The sequence below is a fragment of the Bubalus kerabau genome, chromosome 3 (assembly GCF_029407905.1).
Source record: "Bubalus kerabau isolate K-KA32 ecotype Philippines breed swamp buffalo chromosome 3, PCC_UOA_SB_1v2, whole genome shotgun sequence".
Classification (NCBI taxonomy): domain Eukaryota; kingdom Metazoa; phylum Chordata; class Mammalia; order Artiodactyla; family Bovidae; genus Bubalus; species Bubalus kerabau.
In genome coordinates, this window is record NC_073626.1 from 69,329,273 (window position 1) to 69,351,657 (window position 22,385).

Below are 22,385 nucleotides of genomic sequence, written 5' to 3' on the forward strand. Positions count from 1 at the left end.
AGATTCAATAAGAAACAACATGTTTTAATTTAGGACTGCAAAGAAAGTAGCTTAACAATGATAAACAAGTTTACATTTTAGTTAAATGTCTTTATACCAAAGAAGCAAAATAATATTTTTAAATGGGGTACTGATTAAATATGTTACGAGTTATACTTCAGTTTTCTACAGATCCAAATTCTAGAGATTTGTCATCATTTATAAAAGATCTCAAAGGTGTGCCTAATAAAATGTCAGAATGCATTTGATTTTAACTTCTCTGGATTATAATGTCCCAAAATATTTCAGATAAACTAAACATCACAGAGTGATGTGAGTGGGTTAAAAAAATGTGATAAATACTTCTCAGTAAGACTATGTATTCAATGTATGGTGGCGGTAAGTAGAAACTTGGCCTCGTACTAAGAAATGACTGTTTATTACCAATACTTAAATTCCAAGAAAAGGATATTGAAAAACTGACTTTTAATCAAGGAAACTGTCTCAGAGACACTTAAATTACTTTCTAAAAGTCTGCATTCTGCCCCCATTTCACTATACTGTCATATATACTAGAGCATATAGCCCATATTTCTAAATCATTAGCTCCTGCAGTCAGAGAAGGCGATGGCACCCCACTCCAGTACTCTTGCCTGGAAAATCCCATGGATGGAGGAGCCTGGTAGGCTGCAGTCCATGGGGTCACAAAGAGTCGGCCATGACTGAGTGACTTCACTTTCACGTTTCACTTTCATGCATTGGAGGAGGAAATGGCCACCCACTCCAGTGTTCTTGCCTGGAGAATCCCAGGGACGGGGGAGCCTGGTGGGCTGCCGTCTATGGGGTCGCACAGAGTCAGACACGACTGAAGTGACTTAGCAGCAGCAGCAGCAGCAGCTCCTGCAGTAATGTCAGAAGGACATCATCAGAAAATTCTTATAAGTTTGAAACTCTTTTCTCACCCTTATTCATAAGTATGAGAAAAACATCTGATATGCTGTTATAAATTTTTTAATCTTACAATAATCACTCATAATACCCTATATGTATTATATAATACTTACCACTGTTTGTAAGCAAATATCTATTTGTAAGCTTATTTCTTTAATACATTTATCTTCCTAAAAGAATAAGGGCAGTGACCATATTGGCATTTTGTGCCTAAAAAAGTGCCTGGCATGTAATATTTGGTAAATAATTCCTGAATGAATGAGTGGATACCCAAATACCATCACACTCAAAGTCAACTGAAGAAACTGTTATAGAATAACAGGAAGAAACAACCTTTCTCTACTGTCTGATATATTTATGGACCTAAGAGGAGAGTGAAAAAGTTGGCTTAAAACTCAACATTTAGAAAACAAAGATCATGGCATCCAGTCCCATCAGTTCAGTTCAGTTCAGTTCACTCGCTCAGTCGTGTCCAACTCTTTGTGACCCCATGAATTGCAGCACGCCAGGCCTCCCTGTCATCACCAACTCCTGGAGTGCACTCAAACTCACGTCCATTGAGTCGGTGATGCCATCCAACTATCTCATCCTCTGTCATCCCCTTCTCCTCCTGCCCCCAATCCCTCCCAGCATCAGAGTCTTTTGCAATGAGTCACCTCTTCGCATGAGGTGGCCAAACTATAGGACTTTCAGTTTTAGCACCATTCCTTCCAAAGAACACCCAGGACTGATCTCCTTCAGAATGGACTGGTTTGATCTCCTTGCAGTCCAAGGGACTCTCAAGAGTCTTCTCTAACGCTACAGGTCAAAAGCATCAATTCTTCGGCGCTCAGCCTTCTTTACAGTCCAACTCTCACATCCATACATGACCACAGGAAAAACCATAGCCTTGACTAGATGGACCGTTGTTGGCAAAGTAATGTCTCTGCTTTTCAATATGCCATCTAGGTTGGTCCTAACTTTCCTTGCAAAAAGTAAGCGTCTTTTAATTTCATGGCTGCAATCACCATCTGCAGTGATTTTGGAGCCCAGAAAAATAAAGTCTGCCACTGTTTCCACTGTTTGCCTATCTATTTCCCATGAAGTGATGGGACCAGATGCAATGATCTTTGTTTTCTGAATGTTGAGCTTTAGGCCAACTTTTTTACTCTCCTCTTTCACTTTCATCAAGAGGCTTTTGAGTTCCTCTTCACTTTCTGCCATAAGGGTGGTGTCATCTGCATATCTGAGGCTATTGATATTTCTCCTGGAAATCTTGATTCCAGCTTGTGCTTCTTCCAGTCCAGCATTTCTCATGATGTACTCTGCATATAAGTTAAATAAGCAGGGTGACAATACACAGCCTTGACGTACTCCTTTTCCTATTTGGAACCAGTCTGTTGTTCCATGTCCAGTTCTAACTGTTGCTTCCTGACAGGTCCCATCACTTCATGACAAATAGATGGGGAAACAATGAAACAGTGAGAGACTTTATTTTGGGGGGCTCCAAAATCACTGCAGATGGTGACTGCAGCCATGAAATTAAAAGATGCTTGCTCCTTGGAAGAAAAGTTATGAACCACCTGGACAGCATATTAAAAAACAGAGACATTACTTTGCCAAAAATGGTCTGTCTAGTTAAAGCTATGGTTTTTCCATTAGTCATGTATAGATGTGAGAGTTTGGCCATAAAGAAAGCTAGGCACTGAATAACTGATGCTTTTGAACTGTGGTGTTTGAGAAGACTCTTTAGAGTCCCTTGGACTGCAAGGAGATGCAACCAATCCATCCTAAAGGAAATCAGTCCTGAATATTCTTTGGAAGGACTGATGCTGAAGCTGAAACTCCCATACTTTGGCCACCTGATGCAGAGAACTGACTCATTTGAAAAGCCCCTGATGCTGGGAAAGGTTGAAGGTGGGAGGAGAAGGGGATGACAGAGGATGCAATGGTTGGATGGCATCACCAACTCAATGGACATGACTTTGAATAAACTCCGGGAGTTGGTGATCAACAGGGAAGCCTGGCATGCTGCAGTCCATGGGGTAACAAAGAGTCGGACACAACTGAGCGACTGAACTGAATTTTCATGAAAAGTAGCATAGACCAAACATATAGATGTCTAAAATTTTTTAGAGATATTAAAGGACAATAGGTTCATACATTCAAATAAATTAAAGGTGTTTGATATGTGACCCTAATCTATGAAATACACGTCAGGAGAACAATGACCAAATTTTCTTACTAAACTTCTTATAGAGTTATGCTCCAAAAATGAATATTGGCTTAGGTTCTTTTCTAAAAATACAACAGGGCAACAAAACTTTTTCTAATCTGCTTTATACAATTTCTGCATAGAAGAGGTAAAATTACGTGTTCTGTAAAGCTAAGTGCTAGCAACTAAGACTAAAATCAATCAACTTCAATCAATCTCAGACTCATTGGCAGGGTATTTAAAAGGATGAGTGGAAAAACAAAACTGTGATATATTTGGTCCACCTTTCTTTAGCTCTTAATCAAAAGCCTTGTAGTCAATGACCCTGAAACATGGCATCTTGGGTTCTGGTTCCCATTTCATTGTGTCAGCCTTCTAGATGCCAGTTTCTTCATCAGCAAAATGAGTCTGAAGGTTCATCCCAATTCTGGAGTCTATGGTTTATGGTAGTGTATGAGGAAGTACTGTTGAACACACCAAACTAACCAGTATGGCTGGTGGTGATTTTTTCAACTCTAGCTTAATGGCAAGATTATGCCAGCAATGATTTAAGGCCATATATAACCACACAAGTTGATTAGCCATTAAAATTTTGGCTTTAGAAAATTCAAATGTCCTTACACAAAGGCTACCATAATCCCATTTCATCTCCACCCCACCTCTACCCAGTTATTTTGGATGTATGAATCTATGTGCATCCAAATCAGCTATCAACTTAAGTGGAAAATATATATATACTGGTAGTTCTTGTTCGAAATTTTATGAAGAAAATAGTGTAATTTCTATTAATAATAAGGTTGTTTACATCAGGTGAATTTTCCACTTCTTGGTCAGATTAATTCCATTTCTTTTAATTTAATGTTTGACTGTCTAATCATGTTTTTTAAATGGTTCTATCAGTATCTTTATTTTATTTGCTATTTTTGACTGCACTCTGCTCCTCGTGGTGTCTTAGTTTCTTGACCCGGGATTGAACCTGCACCCCCTGCAGTGGAAGCGTTAGAAGTGCAGAATCTTAATCACTGGACTGCATGGGACCTTCCCAAGTGAAAAGTGAAAGTGAAGTCGCTCAGTCCTGTCCAACTCTTCATGACCCCATGGACTGCAGTGCACCAGGCTCCTCCGTCCATGGGATTTTCCAGGCAAGAGTACTGGAGTGGGTTGCCATTGCCTTCTCCAGATTAATTCTAAACTTAATTATTTTTTCTTGTCCAGGGAAAAATTTCTTAAAAAAAAAGTCCATAACTTACCTATGACCATTTTTGCTATCCACACAAAAACACCACTTGAACTTAGGGAATATAATTATTTGCACATCTAAGCCTTCATTTACTCATTTAACAAACATAGCAAATGCCTTTTTCAAGGACAAAGCACAGTGCTGGAAGATGTGAGTCAAACAGGAGGTAATACCACTTCTGCTCTGAAAGGTTTATAATCTAGCAGGATGGTTTAAGAGCGAGGACTTCAAGATCCAAGAACAGGAGTTTCCTGTCTAAAAAGCAACAGCAGAATTTCATTTAGCTCCTCTTCTTGTAATAAGCATGCGTGCATGCTCAGTCACATCCAACTCTTTGTGACCCCATGAACTGTAGCCCACCAGGCTCCTCTGTCTATGGGATTATACCAGCAAGGATACTGGAGTGGGTTGCCATTTCCTTCTCCAGGGGCTCTTCCTGACTCAGGGATTGAACCCTCGGCTCCTGCGTTAACAGGGAGATTCTTTACCGCTGAGCCTTCTGGAAAGCCCTTGTAATAAGCAGAATTAACCAAAAGTGCCTTAGAATTGCACTTTTACAACATTCAAATACATTAGAGGAGAAACCAGAGGGTGTAAAAGAGGGATTTATATTCTTATTCAACTAACATTGAGTACCTACTGAATATCGGAGGAAATTGTTTTTGAATACAGATGGCATGTTTTCCAGGCACATGCACACGCAGAGCAGGCTCTGAAGAAGTAGGCACTAGTAGAGTAGATGGAAAACAAATTCTATCTTCGGATAATTATATGATTAAAAAAGCAGCAGTTGAATTATTATTATTATTTGCATCATAACAAGTTTTTTTTTAAAGGAAAACAGAGTTCTGAGTTTAACCATCCAGCTAGGATATTTCAGATATTGGGCTCTTTTCCTGCAATCACATCTGTATCCCATCCATGCTTAGCATATTATTGGAGCTCAAGAAATATTTGTGGAATGAGAGCAAACAATTCTATAACACTTGCTGTTTTTTATGCTGTATTTTATATATACTGACTCATTTAATTCTCTCAATAGCCCTCACAAGGCAAGTACTGTTATTATACATTAATGTCACAGATGAGGAATCTGAAGCACAGACAAGTAAATGGTGGTCTCTGGCAGAGAAGCCTATGCTTTTGACTGCTATGCTATGCCACTTCTAAATATTAATAATTAGGGACATTTCGAGTGAGGGAATGGGAGGGAGGAGAAGGAACCATCCTCATTGACCCTATAGTCAGTTGGGAAAGGATTGAGCTCTTTGGGATAGGCTGGCAAAGAATAGGCAAGTTTTAGATATCCCAAAGAGGTTGCTCTTGGACAGTCTTTGGATACTGGGGTTGACAGAAACTGTCCAATGAGAAAGACATTTGCAAGAAAGCTCTTATAAAAACCAGAAATGATTTGTGATATGTTTGGGCAATTTTTCTTCTGCTAATCTCTCGCTAGTTCATTCTTCTTTAATTTTTTCAAAATAAGTTGGATCTAGTTCATTCTTTTTTGTGCCATTCTCTTTCTTTGTCCCTTTACCATTCCTTTTAGCCTGTTGTAATATTGACCTAAATTTTAAATTACCATATTTATTAAATCAAATATATATATCATTCCACTGGTCACTCCTAAAGGATATCAACCCAGAATTTTCATTGGAAGAACTGATGCTGAAGTTCTAATACTTTGGCCACCTGATGCGAAGAGCTGACTCATTGAAAAAGACACTGATACTGAGAAAGATGGAAGGCAAAAGAAGTGGGCAGCAGAGGATAAGATGGTTAGATAGCATCACTGACTCAAAGGGCATGAATTTGAGCAAACTCTGGGAGATTGTGAAGGACAGGGAAGCCTGGTGTACTTCAGTCCATGGGGTCACAAAGAGTCAGACTAGACTTAGCAGCTGAACAATAACAATATATCATCCCACTTTCATCTGCACTTCTATTAAAAAAACAACTAAAGTTATTTCAAAATTATTCCTTATTAGTTTTGTACATGCAGGTCAGTGATTCTTAATAGAAAAAAAAAAGTCTTCCAAAGTGGACTAATTGTTAAATGGTGAGAGATTATGAAAATATACCTTGGTAATCCACCACTTCAATATTAGAAGAGAAGGCCACTCTTAAATACAAAGCATTTCATACTGAAATTTAACATTTTCTTTCAAATTTTAAAGTATCTCCAAGTTTAGATTAAGGAACATTTTAACATTGATTTGACTCCTTCACCATAGGATCAAGAGTTCATTCATATCTAATGTCAGCTAAGGGATAGTTTATAGAATGCTGAACTTTCTGGGTTTCTGGAAAGAACACTAAAAGACTAAAATTATATTTGTTCATTTAGTTATGTGAATATATAAAAATAATAGTGAATCATTTACAAGAGTTGTCTGCTGCTGCTAAGCCACTTCAGTCATTTCTGACTCTGTGTGACCCCATAGACGGCAGCCCACCAGGCTCTCCCATCCCTGGGATTCTCAAGACAAGAACACTGGAGTGGGTTGCCATTTCCTTCTCCAATGCATGAAAGTGAAAAGTGAAAGTGAAGTCGCTTAGTTGTGTCCAACTCTGAGCAACCCCATGGACTGTAGTCCACCAGGCTCCTCCATCCATGGGTTTTCCAGGCAAGAGTACCGGAGTGGGGTGCCATTGCCTTCTCTGACAAGAGCTGTCTAGAGAAAACTTTCAGCATAAGTAGAAAAAACTTTCAGCAGTTTGTGCTGAGCCTGGTACAAAATATGGATTAGTGACTTAATCTGAGTAAATGTAGTCTAATTAGTACAAGAGTGCAAATATGTATACATATATGAATCTATGTGTGAATGAGTCTGCACAGACCATTTGCTGCAAAAACAAGCACTTGTTTAACAGTAAAAATAAGAATCAACATTGCAGCAGCATTCACAACCATATAACTGGAGAAACCACATGATTCAGGTGCTGCAAATAGGGAATAAGTAGAACAAGTGTCAGAGGCTGGCATCAGGAGCATAGACATAGGCTCTACATTGCCTAAGCTAAGTGGTTACAGTCTCTTAGTTGACTTAGTTGAGTGTGGGATGTGGAATGTGAAATTCTAACAAAACATTTTAAAGAGATTGATTTGGGGTGAGCAAAGGTGATATGATATTCATTTCTGTATAGCTTCTTAAAACTGATTTACTGCAGTAGCTTGTAGAAGTAACAGATGTTTATTCGAATGAATATTCATTCACTGACATGAAGTCCCGGTAGAGGACACTTTCCTCTTAAGAGGTCAGTTTTCTCTTACCGGATGTTTGCTACTCCCGTTGCCAATTGTCTATTTAGAAGACATAACACTAAGGAGCTACATAACGTGACGTATTGAAGTATAATGATGTAGAGTCTGAACCAGAGGTAAATATGCTAATTAGAAAAAGCAATAACGCTCGTATAGACATCATAGTGACTTACCTTATCCTTCTTGACAGCATCATGATAACTTCTCATCAACCAGTCATGAATTTTCTTTTAAATTGCCTTATTGGTACACTGCTTGAGCTGTAAAAACATTTATTTAAGAAAGAACATTACCCAAGAAGTGAGGTGACTTTAAATTGTCATAGAAATCAAATAAAGAACTTCATTGTGAAGAAGCTAAAAGAATTATAAAATTCTTTAAAAAAATTATGAAATTTTACATAAATAGAAATTATTATTATTTTGGGCCTAGCTGCATCTCTACTACTTGCTATACAAAATCTTGCTTTTTTCTATGTGTATTTTTACAGAAAACAGCAACATCAGAAGTACAGATAACCTGTTACAATTGTTTTGTTTCATAAATTCATGCATTGGGGTCAGTTTATCTTACCTAAAGGTACTTTCAGAGAAGGCAATGGCACCCCACTCCAGTACTCTTGCCTGGAAAATCCCATGGACGGAGGAGCCTGGTGGGCTACAGTCCATGGGGTCGCTAGGAGTTGGAGTGAGCGACTTCACTTTCACTCTTCACTTTCATGCATTGGAGAAGGAAATGGCAACCCACTCCAGTGTTCTTGCCTGGAGAATCCCAGGGACGGGGGAGCCGAGTGGCTACCGTCTATGGGGTCACACAGAGTCGGATACGACTAAAGCGACTTCACTTTCACTTTTCACTTTCATGCACTGGAGAAAGAAATGGCAACTCACTCCAGTGTTCTTGCCTGGAGAATCCCAGGGACGGGGGAGCCGGGTGGACTGCCGTCTATGGGGTCGCACAGAGTCGGACATGACTGAAGCAACTTAGCAGCAAAGGTACTTTGGCTCTGCAAAAGATTATTTTGGCAGAAGTTTTATTAGTGTGTCAAATTGTCTTTTAAGAAACTTGGCCAGGATTACTACCCAAGATGGTAAGTTATAAATTTTAAACCTTATTGCTACACACTCCCACTTCCCTCCCCCAAGACAGTAGTACTACTGAATTTTCTGGTACTATGATCCAAACACAAATTTGTTACAGAATTCCAGAATCAAATAAAAATTTTAGGAGCAGAGTTAACAAATGAGATAATGATCTGGTTATATTTCTTGGTCCATGAAATGCCTATTTAGCCGCACAACTAATCTGCGTTTTCTGTGGTGTTAGGAACAGATATGTACATGGATATCTGTAGCTAATTCAAAAGTGTCACTGTTAAGCCGTTAGAATCAGCTTTCTTGCTCAAACTCACAGATGTGTTTTCTATTACCTAACCCTTTGTATTCATGGTTTTCAACTTGGGGTTCATATTAGAATCATCTGGTAATGATTGGGGAGCTGCTAAAATTCCTGATACACAGGCCATACTCCAAACTAATTAAATCCTAAGCTCTGGAAGTGAGATCCAGACATTAGTATCAATACTTTTTTAACCCCTCCCCCCACCAGGTGATGCCAATGTATGGTCAAGGTGGAAAGCTACATAATGGTAGAGATGCTGAGAATCAGTGAGATGGAGAAACAATAAGAAAAGAACTTCTATATACTAAATTAAAAATTGTATGTCAGGGATTGTTCACATTGCTGTAGACCGATGATAATGTAGAAAGATTATTAGGCTATCTTTTTTCTGAAAATTATAACTTTATATTCATCTGTTATATGAGAGGGTAAATTTACAGATTATACAAATATTTATACCTATTTATTAAGATTGAAACACACCAGTGATATATGTTGCCCCTTATTTCAATATATAATAATTTTTAATTTGTGGAGTTCTTTTTCAAAGAAATGTCTTTGAATATTTAGCAAAAATATATTAATAAAAAACTAGGCAGAATAAATAATTTTCAAATGGTATTTGGAGGTGGCAAAGAAGTCCTTGGGAGTGAAGTAGATTTTAGCCATTCTCAGTTGAGGGAGAAAATGACAAATACATATTTTGTGCTGTTACCCCTTGCCATTTATTCATTTTCATAAAGTATGCTTTCCTGAGGTATCTTATTAGCATTATCCAGATGCTAAGAAAGAAAGATTTAAGAAAGACGAATTACAGTAGAGGCAGAAAAATTCCCCCTAACTTTAATGTAATTTCAGTAAAATTGAAAGCAGTGATTTATTTGCTTAGATATAATTAATATAGAAAGTATTTGCAGTGATTAGACTCAAACAAGCCAGGGTTCAAAACCTAGCTCTGCCCCTCCCAGCCATGTTTCCTGGAATATATAATTTATCTAGACCAGGACTCACTTTTTTTCATCTACAAAAGGGGCATATTTACGTCTTCTGTACAAGGTTGTTAATTGTGGGAGATTAAGAAATGTTGACAGAGCCCTTAGTATAGTGACTGACACATAGTAAACTCTAAATAAATGGTAGTTCTTTAGTTCTTTTTTAAATTGTTCGAGCACATTTAAAAAAAATCTTTTTCCTCCTAGGTAATATGTGCTGTTTTTTTAATAACTGCCTACCACAGACTCAGCATTCATGAGAGTTACAGAAATTTTTGCATAGTCTTAAATTTAGGCATAGAGTTGCAAGGCGAGTGTGAGTTGCTGCATAGGTGCATTCAAGGCCATGTGGGTCGAGTGCATAGACCCCCACACTCATTCACAAGTGAGGTACCCTGTTCTGTGACCCGAAGGCAAGCAAGCAATATGTGTCTCGCAAAGTTGAAATCACCTCCCATCAGGGACCATCTTAGGTACTAGTAAAGAGTGGGAATCAAGAATGTTAAATCATCATATTCTGGGAGTTGCTATATATTACATTTCATTGATTCTAACATGCACATTTTAACATCTCTGAAATCAAAATGTACCATCCAATCGATGAAGTCTTAAATCAGTCTCAGCCAGGCAGCACTTCTGATGTAGCTGCCCTGCCTGCGACTATATGAACTTGGCCATAGCTCTTCATATTGTTGTGATGCATGATAAAAACCCAAGGCCAAGTAAGTTTAAGAAAATTCTTTATAGAACTATAAAATAAGAAGTCAAAGTGATAAAAATAGCATCATAGTTTAATTTGCCATCATTTTTCTTCCCTAATGGTACATGAAATGATAATACATCGTAGAATCTAATTTTTATTTTAATGTAATAGTTTGTGTAATAGTTTGCCATGGTTTTTGTAAAGCAATTTGACAGTATATTTAAAAAAACCTTTACAGTGTGCATATATCCACTGATTGTAAGGCTCATAACTCATCCTAAGGAAATAACCAAAATTAAACCACATTAATGCCTCTATCTCAGTTGCTGTTTGGGTTAAGTTTGTTGATATAGTAGGTAGAATAATCTCCCCACCCACCCGCCAAAAAAAAAAAAAAGATATATGCATCTCTTTGTCCTTGGAACCTGTGAGTACGTAAGGTTACAGGGCAAAGGGAAATTAAGGTTGCAGATAAATTAAGGTAGCTAATCAGCTAATCTTAAAACAGGGATAGCAGCCTGGATTATCCAGGTGGGCTCAGTGTAATGACATGGATCATTGAAAGTGAAAGAGCGAGGCAAGAGAAAGAGATACAATGAGGCAGGAGGTTGGACTAATAAGCAGTGTGAAATGGAGTTATTCTTCTGTTGGTAACTTTGAAGATGGAGGAAAGAGCTACAAGCCAAGGCATGCTGGAGGCCTCTAGGAGCAAAGCAAAGAAGAAGGCAAAGAAATGCTTTCTTCCCTAGAGCCTCTGGGGGAGAATGTAGCCCACCTGACACCTTGACCCAGGTCCAATTTCTAACCTAAAGAACAGCAATGTAATACATTTTTGTTGCTATAAGACACTGTTTACAGTAATTTGTTACATCAGGAGTAAGTAATCCAGATCAAGCAGAAAAAAATGTTTATGATTGATTGCTTGCATTAAATGGTGAATATATAGTGAATAATTACTAGACTGGTGAATTTAATAGGCACTTAAAGTTCCAAAAAATGTCAGGGCCAACTGACAGCTTTTAATTTTGCTACCTTATTCTAAACTTTTAAAAATTATAACAACAGCATATTATAGCATAGTTTTACAAAGGAATAATATTAATATAACATATAAGAGCAAATATTTAAATTTAATTGGGGGGAAAACTTCTTACATGGTCCTTATTTTCCTCACTTCATCCAAAGACCAGTAAAATTATCCCATTCCAATGCTATTCTATGATCCATCATTTGGGAACCTCTGTATGAGCTGCTCTTTTGTTGATTTTAGTGTACAGATTTTAAAGTCCCTTAAAAAGAAAGAGACTGGCATAACAACAAAAATCCTTAGATAACAAATTCTTAGTTCAGAATTCTCAGAGTTTTGGAGTCAGGACATCTTGATTACTTTTTGCTGTGATTTTTTTTCCCCCCACTGCCCTCCCCATCTTTTCTTGTCATATATCCAGAATATGTTATGTTCGTTTCCTATGGCTGCTGTGGCCAATTACCACAAACTTGGTGTCTTAAAACAACAGACATTTATTCTCTTATGGTTCTGGAGGTCAGAAGTCTGAATGAAGTCAGTTTCACTGAGCTGAATTTAAGGTGTTGGTAGAGCTTTGCTTCCTCCAGAGGCTCCAGGCCAGGGAGGAACCTATTTCCCCTCCTTACAGTTTCTAGAGCTGCACTTCTCATATTGTAGACCTTACTTTCTTGTTCAGAGCCAGCCCTAATGCATTTCCAAATCTTTCTCTCTGTTGAGGTCACATGGCTTTCTCTCTTCTCTGTCAAGTCTCCCTCTGCCTCCCTCTTATAAGGATATTTGTGATTACATTTAGACCCACCCAGATACGCAGGATAATCCTCCATTCTCAAGATCCTTAATCGCATTTTCAAATTCTCATAAGTAACATTCACAGATCCAGGGATTAGAACTTGGATATATTTGGGGGCCATCATTCAGCCCACCACATATGCTTAGCTTATGTACACATAGCATAGCTGTTATGCTTACTTTAATTTAATAGGAAAATTGTAAGAATTTATTAAGTTACCCATTGAAGTTGTGACATATTCTAAGATGTCTAGGTCCTAGAAAGCCATTCCTATATGATTGCCAAAGAAAAGCTGGTCATAATACAATTAAACAATTCTGATGAATATAACCTATTTATACAGAAAGCCCTCTCCTTGGTAGAAAGTATAAACTGAATCAGATCAGTCGCTCAGTCATGTCTGACTCTTTGCGACCCCATGAATTGCAGCACACCAGGCCTCCCTGTCCATCACCAACTCCCGGAGTTCACTCAGACTCACGTCCATCGAGTCAGTGATGCCATCCAGCCATCTCATCCTCTGTCGTCCCTTTCTCCTCTTGCCCCCAATCCCTCCCAGCATCAGAGTCTTTTCCAATGAATCAACTCTTCTCATGAGGTAGCCAAAGGACTGGAGTTTCAGCTTTAGCATCATTCCTTCCAAAGAAATCCCAGGGCTGATCTCCTTCAGAATGGACTGGTTGGATCTCCTTGCAGTCCAAGGGACTCTCAAGAGTCTTCTCCAACACCACAGTTCAAAAGCATCAATTCTTCGGCACTCAGCCTTCTTCACAGTCCAACTCTCACATCCATACATGACCACAGGAAAAATCATAGCCTTGACTAGATGAACCTTTGTTGGCAAAGTAGTGTCTCTGCTTTTCAATATGCTATCTAGATTGGTCATAACTTTCCTTCCAAGGAGTAAGCGTCTTTTAATTTCATGGCTGCAGTCACCATTTGCAGTGATCTTGGAGCCCAGAAAAATAAAGTCTGACACTGTTTCCACTGTTTCCCCATCTATTTCCCATGAAGTGGTGGGACCGGATGCCATGATCTTCGTTTTCTGAATGTTGAGCTTTAAGCCAACTTTTTCACTCTCCACTTTCACTTTCATCAAGAGGCTTTTGAGTTCCTCTTCACTTTCTGCGAAGGGTGGTGTCATCTGCATATCTGAGGTTATTGATATTTCTCCCAGAAATCTTGATTCCAGCTTGTGTTTCTTCCAATCCAGCGTTTCTCATGATGTACTTTGCATATAAGTTAAATAAACAGGGTAACAATATACAGCCTTGATGAACTCCTTTTCCTATTTGGAACCAGTCTGTTGTTCCATGCCCAGTTCTAACTGTTGCTTCCTGACCTGCATACAGATTTCTGAAGAGACAGATCAGGTGGTCTGGTATTCCCATCTCTTTCAGAATTTTCCACAGTTTATTGTGATCCATACAGTCAAAGGCTTTGGCATAGTCAATAAAGCAGAAATAGATGTTTTTCTGGAACTCTCTTGCGTTTTCTATGATCCAGCGGATGTTGGCAATTTGATCTCTGGTTCCTCTGCCTTTTCTAAAACCAGCTTGAACATCAGGAAGTTCACGGTTCACATATTGCTGAAGCCTGGCTTGGAGAATTTTGACTCCACATTAATTTTGGAGCATCCTCTGAAACTCCTGGTGCACAAACTACATTCAGATTGCTGGTGTAGATAGCCCACTAAGCGCCTTTTAACAGATGCTCAGCACCGAACCCCCACCTCTCTCCCTACCCTGACTTTTTAGCAGCACATTCCTAAAATCAGCTGGTGCTAAGGCATATAAAAATGTAAATTAAAAGAGCTCTGATGGCCTCTTCTCCCCTTCTAGCGATTGCTATTAGACAACTGGAGGATCAGTTGTACTGTCAAAAAAAAAATAACAAAACAAGCTGGCAAACCCAAGCCTGGACATAACACCAGCTGTCTTTTTCTGGGCCTTGCTGCTGAGGTTCAGTAAACAGTATCTGAGTGGCTCCCACCCCCCAGCATTCAATTAACCACCAAAGAACTTGGATATGGGGAGGATTTGTCTCTGTATCACTTTCTAATAAATAAAACAGGCATCTTCTTTTATGCCAGGAAAAGGAGAGACGCTCTCAATCAATGGTTTCAGATTCAATTTTTGGTATTATAGGATTTCCCAGGAACCTCCAAGAGGATTGTCAGGGTACCCAGAGCAGACAGAACAGACTCAGCTCCAGGTTATCCACTTTAGGCTTATCACTTTTCTCTGTTTTACTTGCTGGGATTTTGTGTAATCTGTTCTGTTTAAAAATAATTCAACTACTTTTTAAAAAGTAAAATGTGATGCTAAAGAAACACTGTCTCAGTCTGTTCTGGCTGCTATAACAAAAATAATATAGACCCTGTGGCTTATAAACAACAGAAATCTATTTCTTATCGTTCTGGAGGCTGGGAAACCCAAGATCAAGGCACCAGGAGGCTTAGTGTCTGGTGAGAGCCAGCATTCGCACATGGCTATCTTCTTGCTGTGTCCTCATATGGTGAAGAACAAGGGTGCTCTCTTGGAGTTTCTCATGTAAGGGCACTGATCCTATTCATAGTGGCTCTACCCTCATGACCTAATTACCTCCCAAAGAACCTATCTTCTAATACCATCACACTAGGGGTCAGGATGTCAATGTATGAATTATAAAATATATGTGAAAATAACAGGCAAGGATCTGAGCAGATACATCTTAAAAGAAGAAATACAAATGACCAAAGGTAAATGAAAAGGTGCTCAACATCATTAATCATCAGGGAAATGGAAATCAAGATCACAATGAGAAATCACCTAACATTTGTTAGGATAACTATTATCAAAGAGATAAAAGTGTTGGTGAGATTGTAAACAAAAGGAAATTCTCATACATTGCCTGTAGGAATGTAAATTGGTACAGCCATTATGGAAATTAATATGGAGATTACTAAAAAAAATTAAAAATAAAGTCACTATATGATCCAGCAATCCTACTTCTGGACATAAAGCCAAAGAAAATGAAACCTGGGTCTTGAAATCTATGCACTTCTGTGTTCACTGCAGGATGTCCACTGATGGATGAATGAATAAAGAGAATGTGAAAAAAGTCAATCACATACAAACACACACACACGAATACACTGGAATATTCAGTTCATTTGCTCAGTCGCATCCAGCTCTTTGCGACCCCACGTACTGCAGCACGCCAGGTCTCCCTGTCCATCACCAACTCCCAGAGTTTACTCAACCTCATGTCCATTGAGTCGGTGGTGCCATCCAACCATCTCATCCTCTGTCGTCCCCTTCTTCTCTCACCTTCAACCTTTCCCAGCATCAGGGTCTTTTCAAATGAGTCAGTTCTTCGCATCAGGTGGCCAAAGTATTAGAGTTTCAGCTTCAGCATCAGTCCTTCCAATGAATATTCAGGACTGATTTCCCTTAGGATGGACTGGTTGCATCTCCTTGAAGTCCAAGAGATACTCAAGAGTCTTCTCCAACATCACAGTTCAAAAGCATCAATTCTTCGGTACTCAGCTTTCTTTATAATCTAACTCTCACATCCATATGTGACTATTGCAAAAAATCATAGCTTTGACTAACAGACCTTTGTTGGCAAAGTAATGTCTCTGGTTTTTAATATGCTGTCTAGCTTGGTCATAACTTTACTTCAAGGAGCAAGCATCTTTTAATTTCATGGCTACAGTGACCATCTACAGTGATTTTGGAGCCCCCCAAAATAAAGTCTCTCACTGTTTCCATTGCCTCCCCATCCTGGATGCCATGATCTTCGTTGTCTGAATGTTGAGTAACTTTTTCACTCTCCTCTTTCACTTTCATCAAGAGGCTTTTTAGTTCTTTTCACTTTCTGCCATAAAGGTGATATCATCTGCATGTCTGAGGTTATTGATATTTCTCCCAGCAGCCTTGATTCCAGCTTGTGCTTTATCCAGCCCCGTGTTTCTCATGATGTACTCTGCATATAAGTTAAATAGGCAGGGTGACAATATACAGCCTTGATGTACTCCTTTCCTGATTTGGAACCAGTCTGTTGTTCCATGTCCAGTTCTAACTGTTGCTTTCTGACCTGCATACAGATTTCTCAGAAATATTATCCAACCTTAAAAAGAAGAAAATCTTGCCATTTGTGACAACATGGATGAACTTGAGGGACATTGTGCTAAGTGAAATAAATCAATCACAGAAAGACAAATATTGAATGGTATCAGTTATATATGAAAGCCAAAATAGACTAATACAAGGAGAGAATAGAATGGTGGTTACCATGGACTGGGAGATGGGGGATATGGTGAGATCTTGCTTAAAGTATGCAAAGTATCAGTTATATAACATGAATAAGTTCTGAAGATCTAATATACAGTAAGGTGACTATGTTAACATTATTGTATTGTGTACTTGAAATCTCCTAGAAGGGTAGATCTTAAAGCATCCTCATGACAAAAGAAAGAATGAAAGAAGGGAGGGAAGGTGGGAGGAAGAAAGAAAGAAGTAACTGTATGATATAATGAATATGTTAATTGAGGTTGATTGAGGTGATGATTTCATTTATTAGTATATAAAATTTACTAGTATATAAAAATGTCAAATTGTACACTTTAAATACATACAATTTCTACTTGTCAAATTATAACTTAATAAAGCTGATTAAGATTGCCAGGAGAAATATCAATAACCTCAGGTATGCAGATGACACCACCCTTATGGCAGAAAGTGAGGAGGAACTCAAAAGCCTCTTGATGAAAGTGAAAGTGGAGAGTGAAAAAGTTGGCTTAAAGCTCAACATTCAGAAAACGAAGATCATGGCATCCGGTCCCATCACTTCATGGGAAATAGATGGGGAAACAGTGGAAACAGTGTCAGACTTTATTTTTTGAGGGCTCCAAGATCACTACAGATGGTGACTGCAGCCATGAAATTAAAAGATGTTTACTCCTTGGAAAGAAAGTTATGACCAACCTAGATAGCATATTGAAAAGCAGAGACATTATTTTGCCAACAAAGGTCCGTCTAGTCAAGGCTATGGTTTTTCCTGTGGTCATGTATGAATGTGAGAGTTGGACTGTGAAGAAGGCTGAGTGCCGAAGAATTGATGCTTTTGAACTGTGGTGTTGGAGAAGACTCTTGAGAGTCCCTTGGACTGCAAGGAGATCCAACCAGTTCATTCTGAAGGAGATCAGCCCTGGGATTTCTTTGGAAGGAATGATGCTAAAGCTGAAACTCCAGTCCTTTGGCCACCTCATGCGAAGAGTTGACTCATTGGAAAAAGACTCTGATGCTGGGAGGGATTGGAGGCAGGAGGAGAAGGGGATGACAGAGGATGAGATGGCTGGATGGCATCACTGACTCAATGGACACGGGTTTGGGTGAACTCCGGGAGTTGGTGATGGACAGGGAGGCCTGGTGTGCTGCAATTCATGGGGTCGCAAAGAGTCGGACACGACTGAGCAACTGAACTGAACTGAAAGAAAGCTGAAAAATAAGTATGAAAAAGCAGAAGGCTGGAAGAAGCCAAGACAGTTTTGAAGATGAACCTATTGATAAGATGTGTTCTGCCAAACAGAAAGATTTAAAGTTACATTAGGACAATGTGTCAGCCGTGGGACAGACATAGGCCAAGAGACATAAGCAGAGGAAAACGTAAGCAAGCCAGTAGTTCACAGCAGCAGGAAGAAGACAAACTTCAATAAACAGATCCAAATGTCACTTATGACATAGGCCTAGTCCTTAAGGAAAACAGCCAAACAGACTCTTGTATTGAATACTTTTAGTTCCCAAGTTCAGTACTTCATAGGAGAAAAACTCGATTCCCTCTCATCTTATGCACAAAATTAAGCTGGTAAAGGGATAGAATTAAAGACCTGATATGAAAAGCAAAACATTAAAATGTTTTGAAGAATATTTATAAACTCAGAGTTAAAATGAAAAACTTTTTAAATCAAGAGACAGTATAAAAATTGAACAAATAACCCACCACCATTTAAAAGATATTTGTAACACCATAATTAAAAAATGATTAGCATCTATTCTCTCTAGAACTCACTACAATCAATATCAAAATGATTCTATAGAGAAAAAATGGGCAAAAGTTATGAGCATGCAATTCAACAGAGGAGGAAACATAACTGGCTAATAAGAGAAACTTCTGCCATCTCTCTAATAATCATGCCTAATGTTATATAGCTGGAAAAATGGAACTATGAACTCTGAAGCCTATGCTTGTTTAAATAACAAAATATCTTGTATAAAAAGGCATTTAATAGGTCTGATAGGTACAACCTTCCTATCTTACTGTTTCACAGGGTGATTCAGAAGAGAGAATGAGATAATAGATGTGAAACACTGAAGGGCCTTTAAAGTGCTACACAAATCACTTACTACAATTTCCATCACAGCAGAAATGAAATTCCTGCTTGGCTGCAGTCTTAAAGGAGTGTATCCAGCAGTAAATTCAGAAGTTCCTGAACTCATAGCTTGGAGGTTCCAGAGAAAGAGACTCTTAAAGGAAAACACTGAACAACTGTTCTGGTCAGCCCTCTCCCCTTGACTGCTATTCCTGGGAATAACCTTATTGTAAAATGAACTCATTTACAAAGAGCTAGCTAAATCTAACACCTGGAAATAATATTAGCAATGCATGTGTACTGTTTCTTCAGTCCTTGGTGACAGTATGGACTGTATTCCACCAGGCTCCTCTGTCCATGGAATTCTCCAGGCAAGAATACTGGAGTGGGTAGCCATTCCCTTCTCCAGGGGATCTTCCCGACCGAGGAATCGAACCCGGGTCTCCTGCATCACAGGCAGATTCTTTACTGACTGAGCCACCAGGGAAAATATTAGCAATAGACTAGACTTAAAGCACTTTACTCTGATCAGAAAAGTATGGGTTGGGGGGGGATATTACCTATATTTTTATCAGATTAAATTTCTAGAATTTTACAAGAATCATATGTTGTCATAGTATAACCTAAATTATTTCGTCCGTTTCATAGTTTTCTTGTGTATCTTAAAATTTTTTAAATAACTATATTTTAAATTATAAAAGTCCTACATGTTCAGGGCAAAAATTTCTAAATAGTATAAAGGGGTAAAGGTAAACATAATGTTGTCTGCCACATCCTCAGCACTCTCACAATCAGTCCCAATAAGTAAGAAAATTTAATAACATTTTTATATTTTAAAATAACATAATAGTACAGTAAAGAAATAGTCTCCATATTTATTCAAAATGGGCAATGGTTACATTTCTTAGCAATATTAAGTATCTGAGATCCCAGGAGCAAATGGAGATCTTGGAAAATCCTAAGATTCTGAGGCATGCCGATGGCATGTCTTCAGTTGTCTGACCTTATTTCTTAATGTTCTCATGAACCTCTTTCTTTTTCCTATACTCCTTCCTCAAACAGAGGACATAAGCACATCTCTCTTTTATGGTCACATGAGAAATTGCAACACTAACCAGAAGATATAAAAATACTGACAATTCTGTAGCCCAATCTATCTCACAGAGTTTTAGAAAGTTCTCACAGAACAACTATTTACTACTACTGTTACTATTACTACTGATGATCATAGTATTAAGCATAAGAATAATATTTGAAGTTGCTACCGTATTTTAGTTGAACACTCATAGTTGCCAGACTCATTTGTTCCACATTCTACATATATAAGGCTTATCACTAATTCATAGAGAAACAAATTGAGATGAAAGATATTAAGTAACTAGCCTGTGGTTGTACAGTAAGTGCCAAAGCCTACAGTTGGAAACAGAAGCCCTCACAGCGTTCTATGATTCTTAAGTATTAAGCCTCTTCAGTCTTACAAACTTACCAAATGAAACTTCTGAAAGCACACTGCATCCCATTAGGAACAATTTTTGTGTTTGCCAATATTATAATTTGGTGAAAATTATTCGAAATTATTTTAAAACCCTATACTGATGTATAAAAGTAATATTTTCAGAATACAAGTGATCAGTGCAGATGCTTTAAAAAAATCTGTCTCTTCTTTCAATAATTAAAAATTTTAAGACCTTGCACATTTTCTTTTGGGATCATAGTTGAGATCCATGGTTTTAACTAATGCCAGTACACTGATGAGTCCCAGTTCTTTAACCCTAAGGCCAGCTTCTCCTCTCTATATACTGCATTGGGACTTTTCCAAGAGGATACCCCATAATTACCTAAAAAATAACTGTCGTATAAAAATCATTTCCATCAACGACACTGTTATATATAAATCCCCTCATAGTCTCTTAGCACTGTTTTCCCCTTTTTTCTTTTTACCACAATTGTAATTCAATATTTATCTACTCGTGCATTTTCCTCCATCACTAAAGTACTAGTTCCAAGAGGGCAGGGACTGTACTTATTTAGTTCACACAATATTCTCAGTGGGTAGAACAACATGTGGTTTATAGTTGAAACCTAAAAAAAAAAAGCATTTGGTTATAAATGACTGAAAGATATACCTGTATCTCCTCCCAGATTCAATGAGCTGATAAATAGCAAGACCACCTACATTCACATGGTCCAAGCCAGAAAATTTCGAGTCAGCACAGACTTCATTTCCACTCCAGTGACAGCCCAGGTCCTTTATCTTCTCTTTGTATGACTAGAGTAGGCTCTTTCCTGGGTCCCTTAGTGCTGGTTTCATCATCAAATGAGTTTTTATACTCCTTCCAGAGTAGTCTTTCCAAAGCATTTATTTGTCAAATTTTGTAACCTTCTAAAATATTTTTCTCTTTACCTTCCATAATAATTCCATGAAGATCTTATCAAACTTTTAGTTTCTATTTTAAAAAAACATGAGATACAGTGACATACTGTGAAAAAGTGAATCCTCCAAGATTTGAGCATGGCTCTCCATAGTCCCCCTCCCACTTTAAGAAGTAATACTGTTGTGAGCATAAGTTTGCTAAAAATTCTTTTATGGTCCTACATCACCTAGCATGGATGTTCAAATCTGTGATTTTTCATAATGGTGGTAGTTTTATTCAAGCAGGGATCCCATTCTCTCATGGATCCCATGACTAAATTAAAATATATTTTGCATTTGTATTTTCACTTTAATGATGATCTAAGATGATATAAAGAGTATATTCTGGAAGATCTCAACAACTACCTTATTTAGTGCCTTCATCTACTTTTATGTTTAGAAGAGCATGCTGAAAAACAGTATAATTTTTGCATTGTGGATGGATTATAAAAGAAAATAATGAATGTAGCTCAGATTGTAAATTGTTTACCAATAACCTGTGAACAATTTGTTCTCTTTTCCTGAGTAATAGAAACACTGCCTTTAATAATGGCTCTTATTTCCCAGCATCCCTTGCATCTGGGTGTGGCCATGGGGCATAATTAAGTGTGGAACATGCAATCTGTGGGGACTGCCCTTACACAAAGAAAGCATGACCTTTTCCTTCCCTTTTCTCTGTTCTGTTCTGTGGAAGGTATTCTCATGCCTGGAGCTAGAGTATCCCTCCTTAGACAATGAGATACTTAGTGCTCACTTAGGGCCCTTGAGGGTAGAGTAACAGGATAGTGTATAACAAACCTGAGTTTTTGATACTGTGGAGACCATACCAAGCTTGTATCACGTTCCCTGACTTACACAAGAGAGTTATAAACATCTATCCAGTTTAAATTAACCATTTGGGTTTTGGCCACTTGTACATGAACTTAATCCTAGTAAGTACGTGGACTCAATATTCAAAAATATCTTCTGTGGAAGTCAAATGACATCCAAGTAGGCTGCATAAATTAGAATTCACAGTAGTTCAAACAGGAAAAAGTGTTAGGTGAACTGAGTCATCACATGATGCACAATCTCA

At 38.2% G+C, this 22,385-nt stretch overlaps 1 long non-coding RNA gene across 2 annotated transcripts; it reads right to left on the reverse strand.

Annotated features, from left to right (window-relative positions):
• Nucleotides 1-526: 526 nt before the first annotated feature.
• Nucleotides 527-21,648, reverse strand: LOC129647687 (uncharacterized). Of its 2 annotated transcripts, none has more exons than XR_008712435.1 (4): nt 21,074-21,648; nt 8,203-8,635; nt 7,803-7,889; nt 527-879 (listed from the first exon to the last, which is right to left on the reverse strand). It is a non-coding gene; the product is annotated as an uncharacterized LOC129647687 (long non-coding RNA). The 2 variants fall into 2 exon arrangements; XR_008712434.1 differs by having other exon boundaries at nt 21,024-21,648.
• Nucleotides 21,649-22,385: the final 737 nt, after the last annotated feature.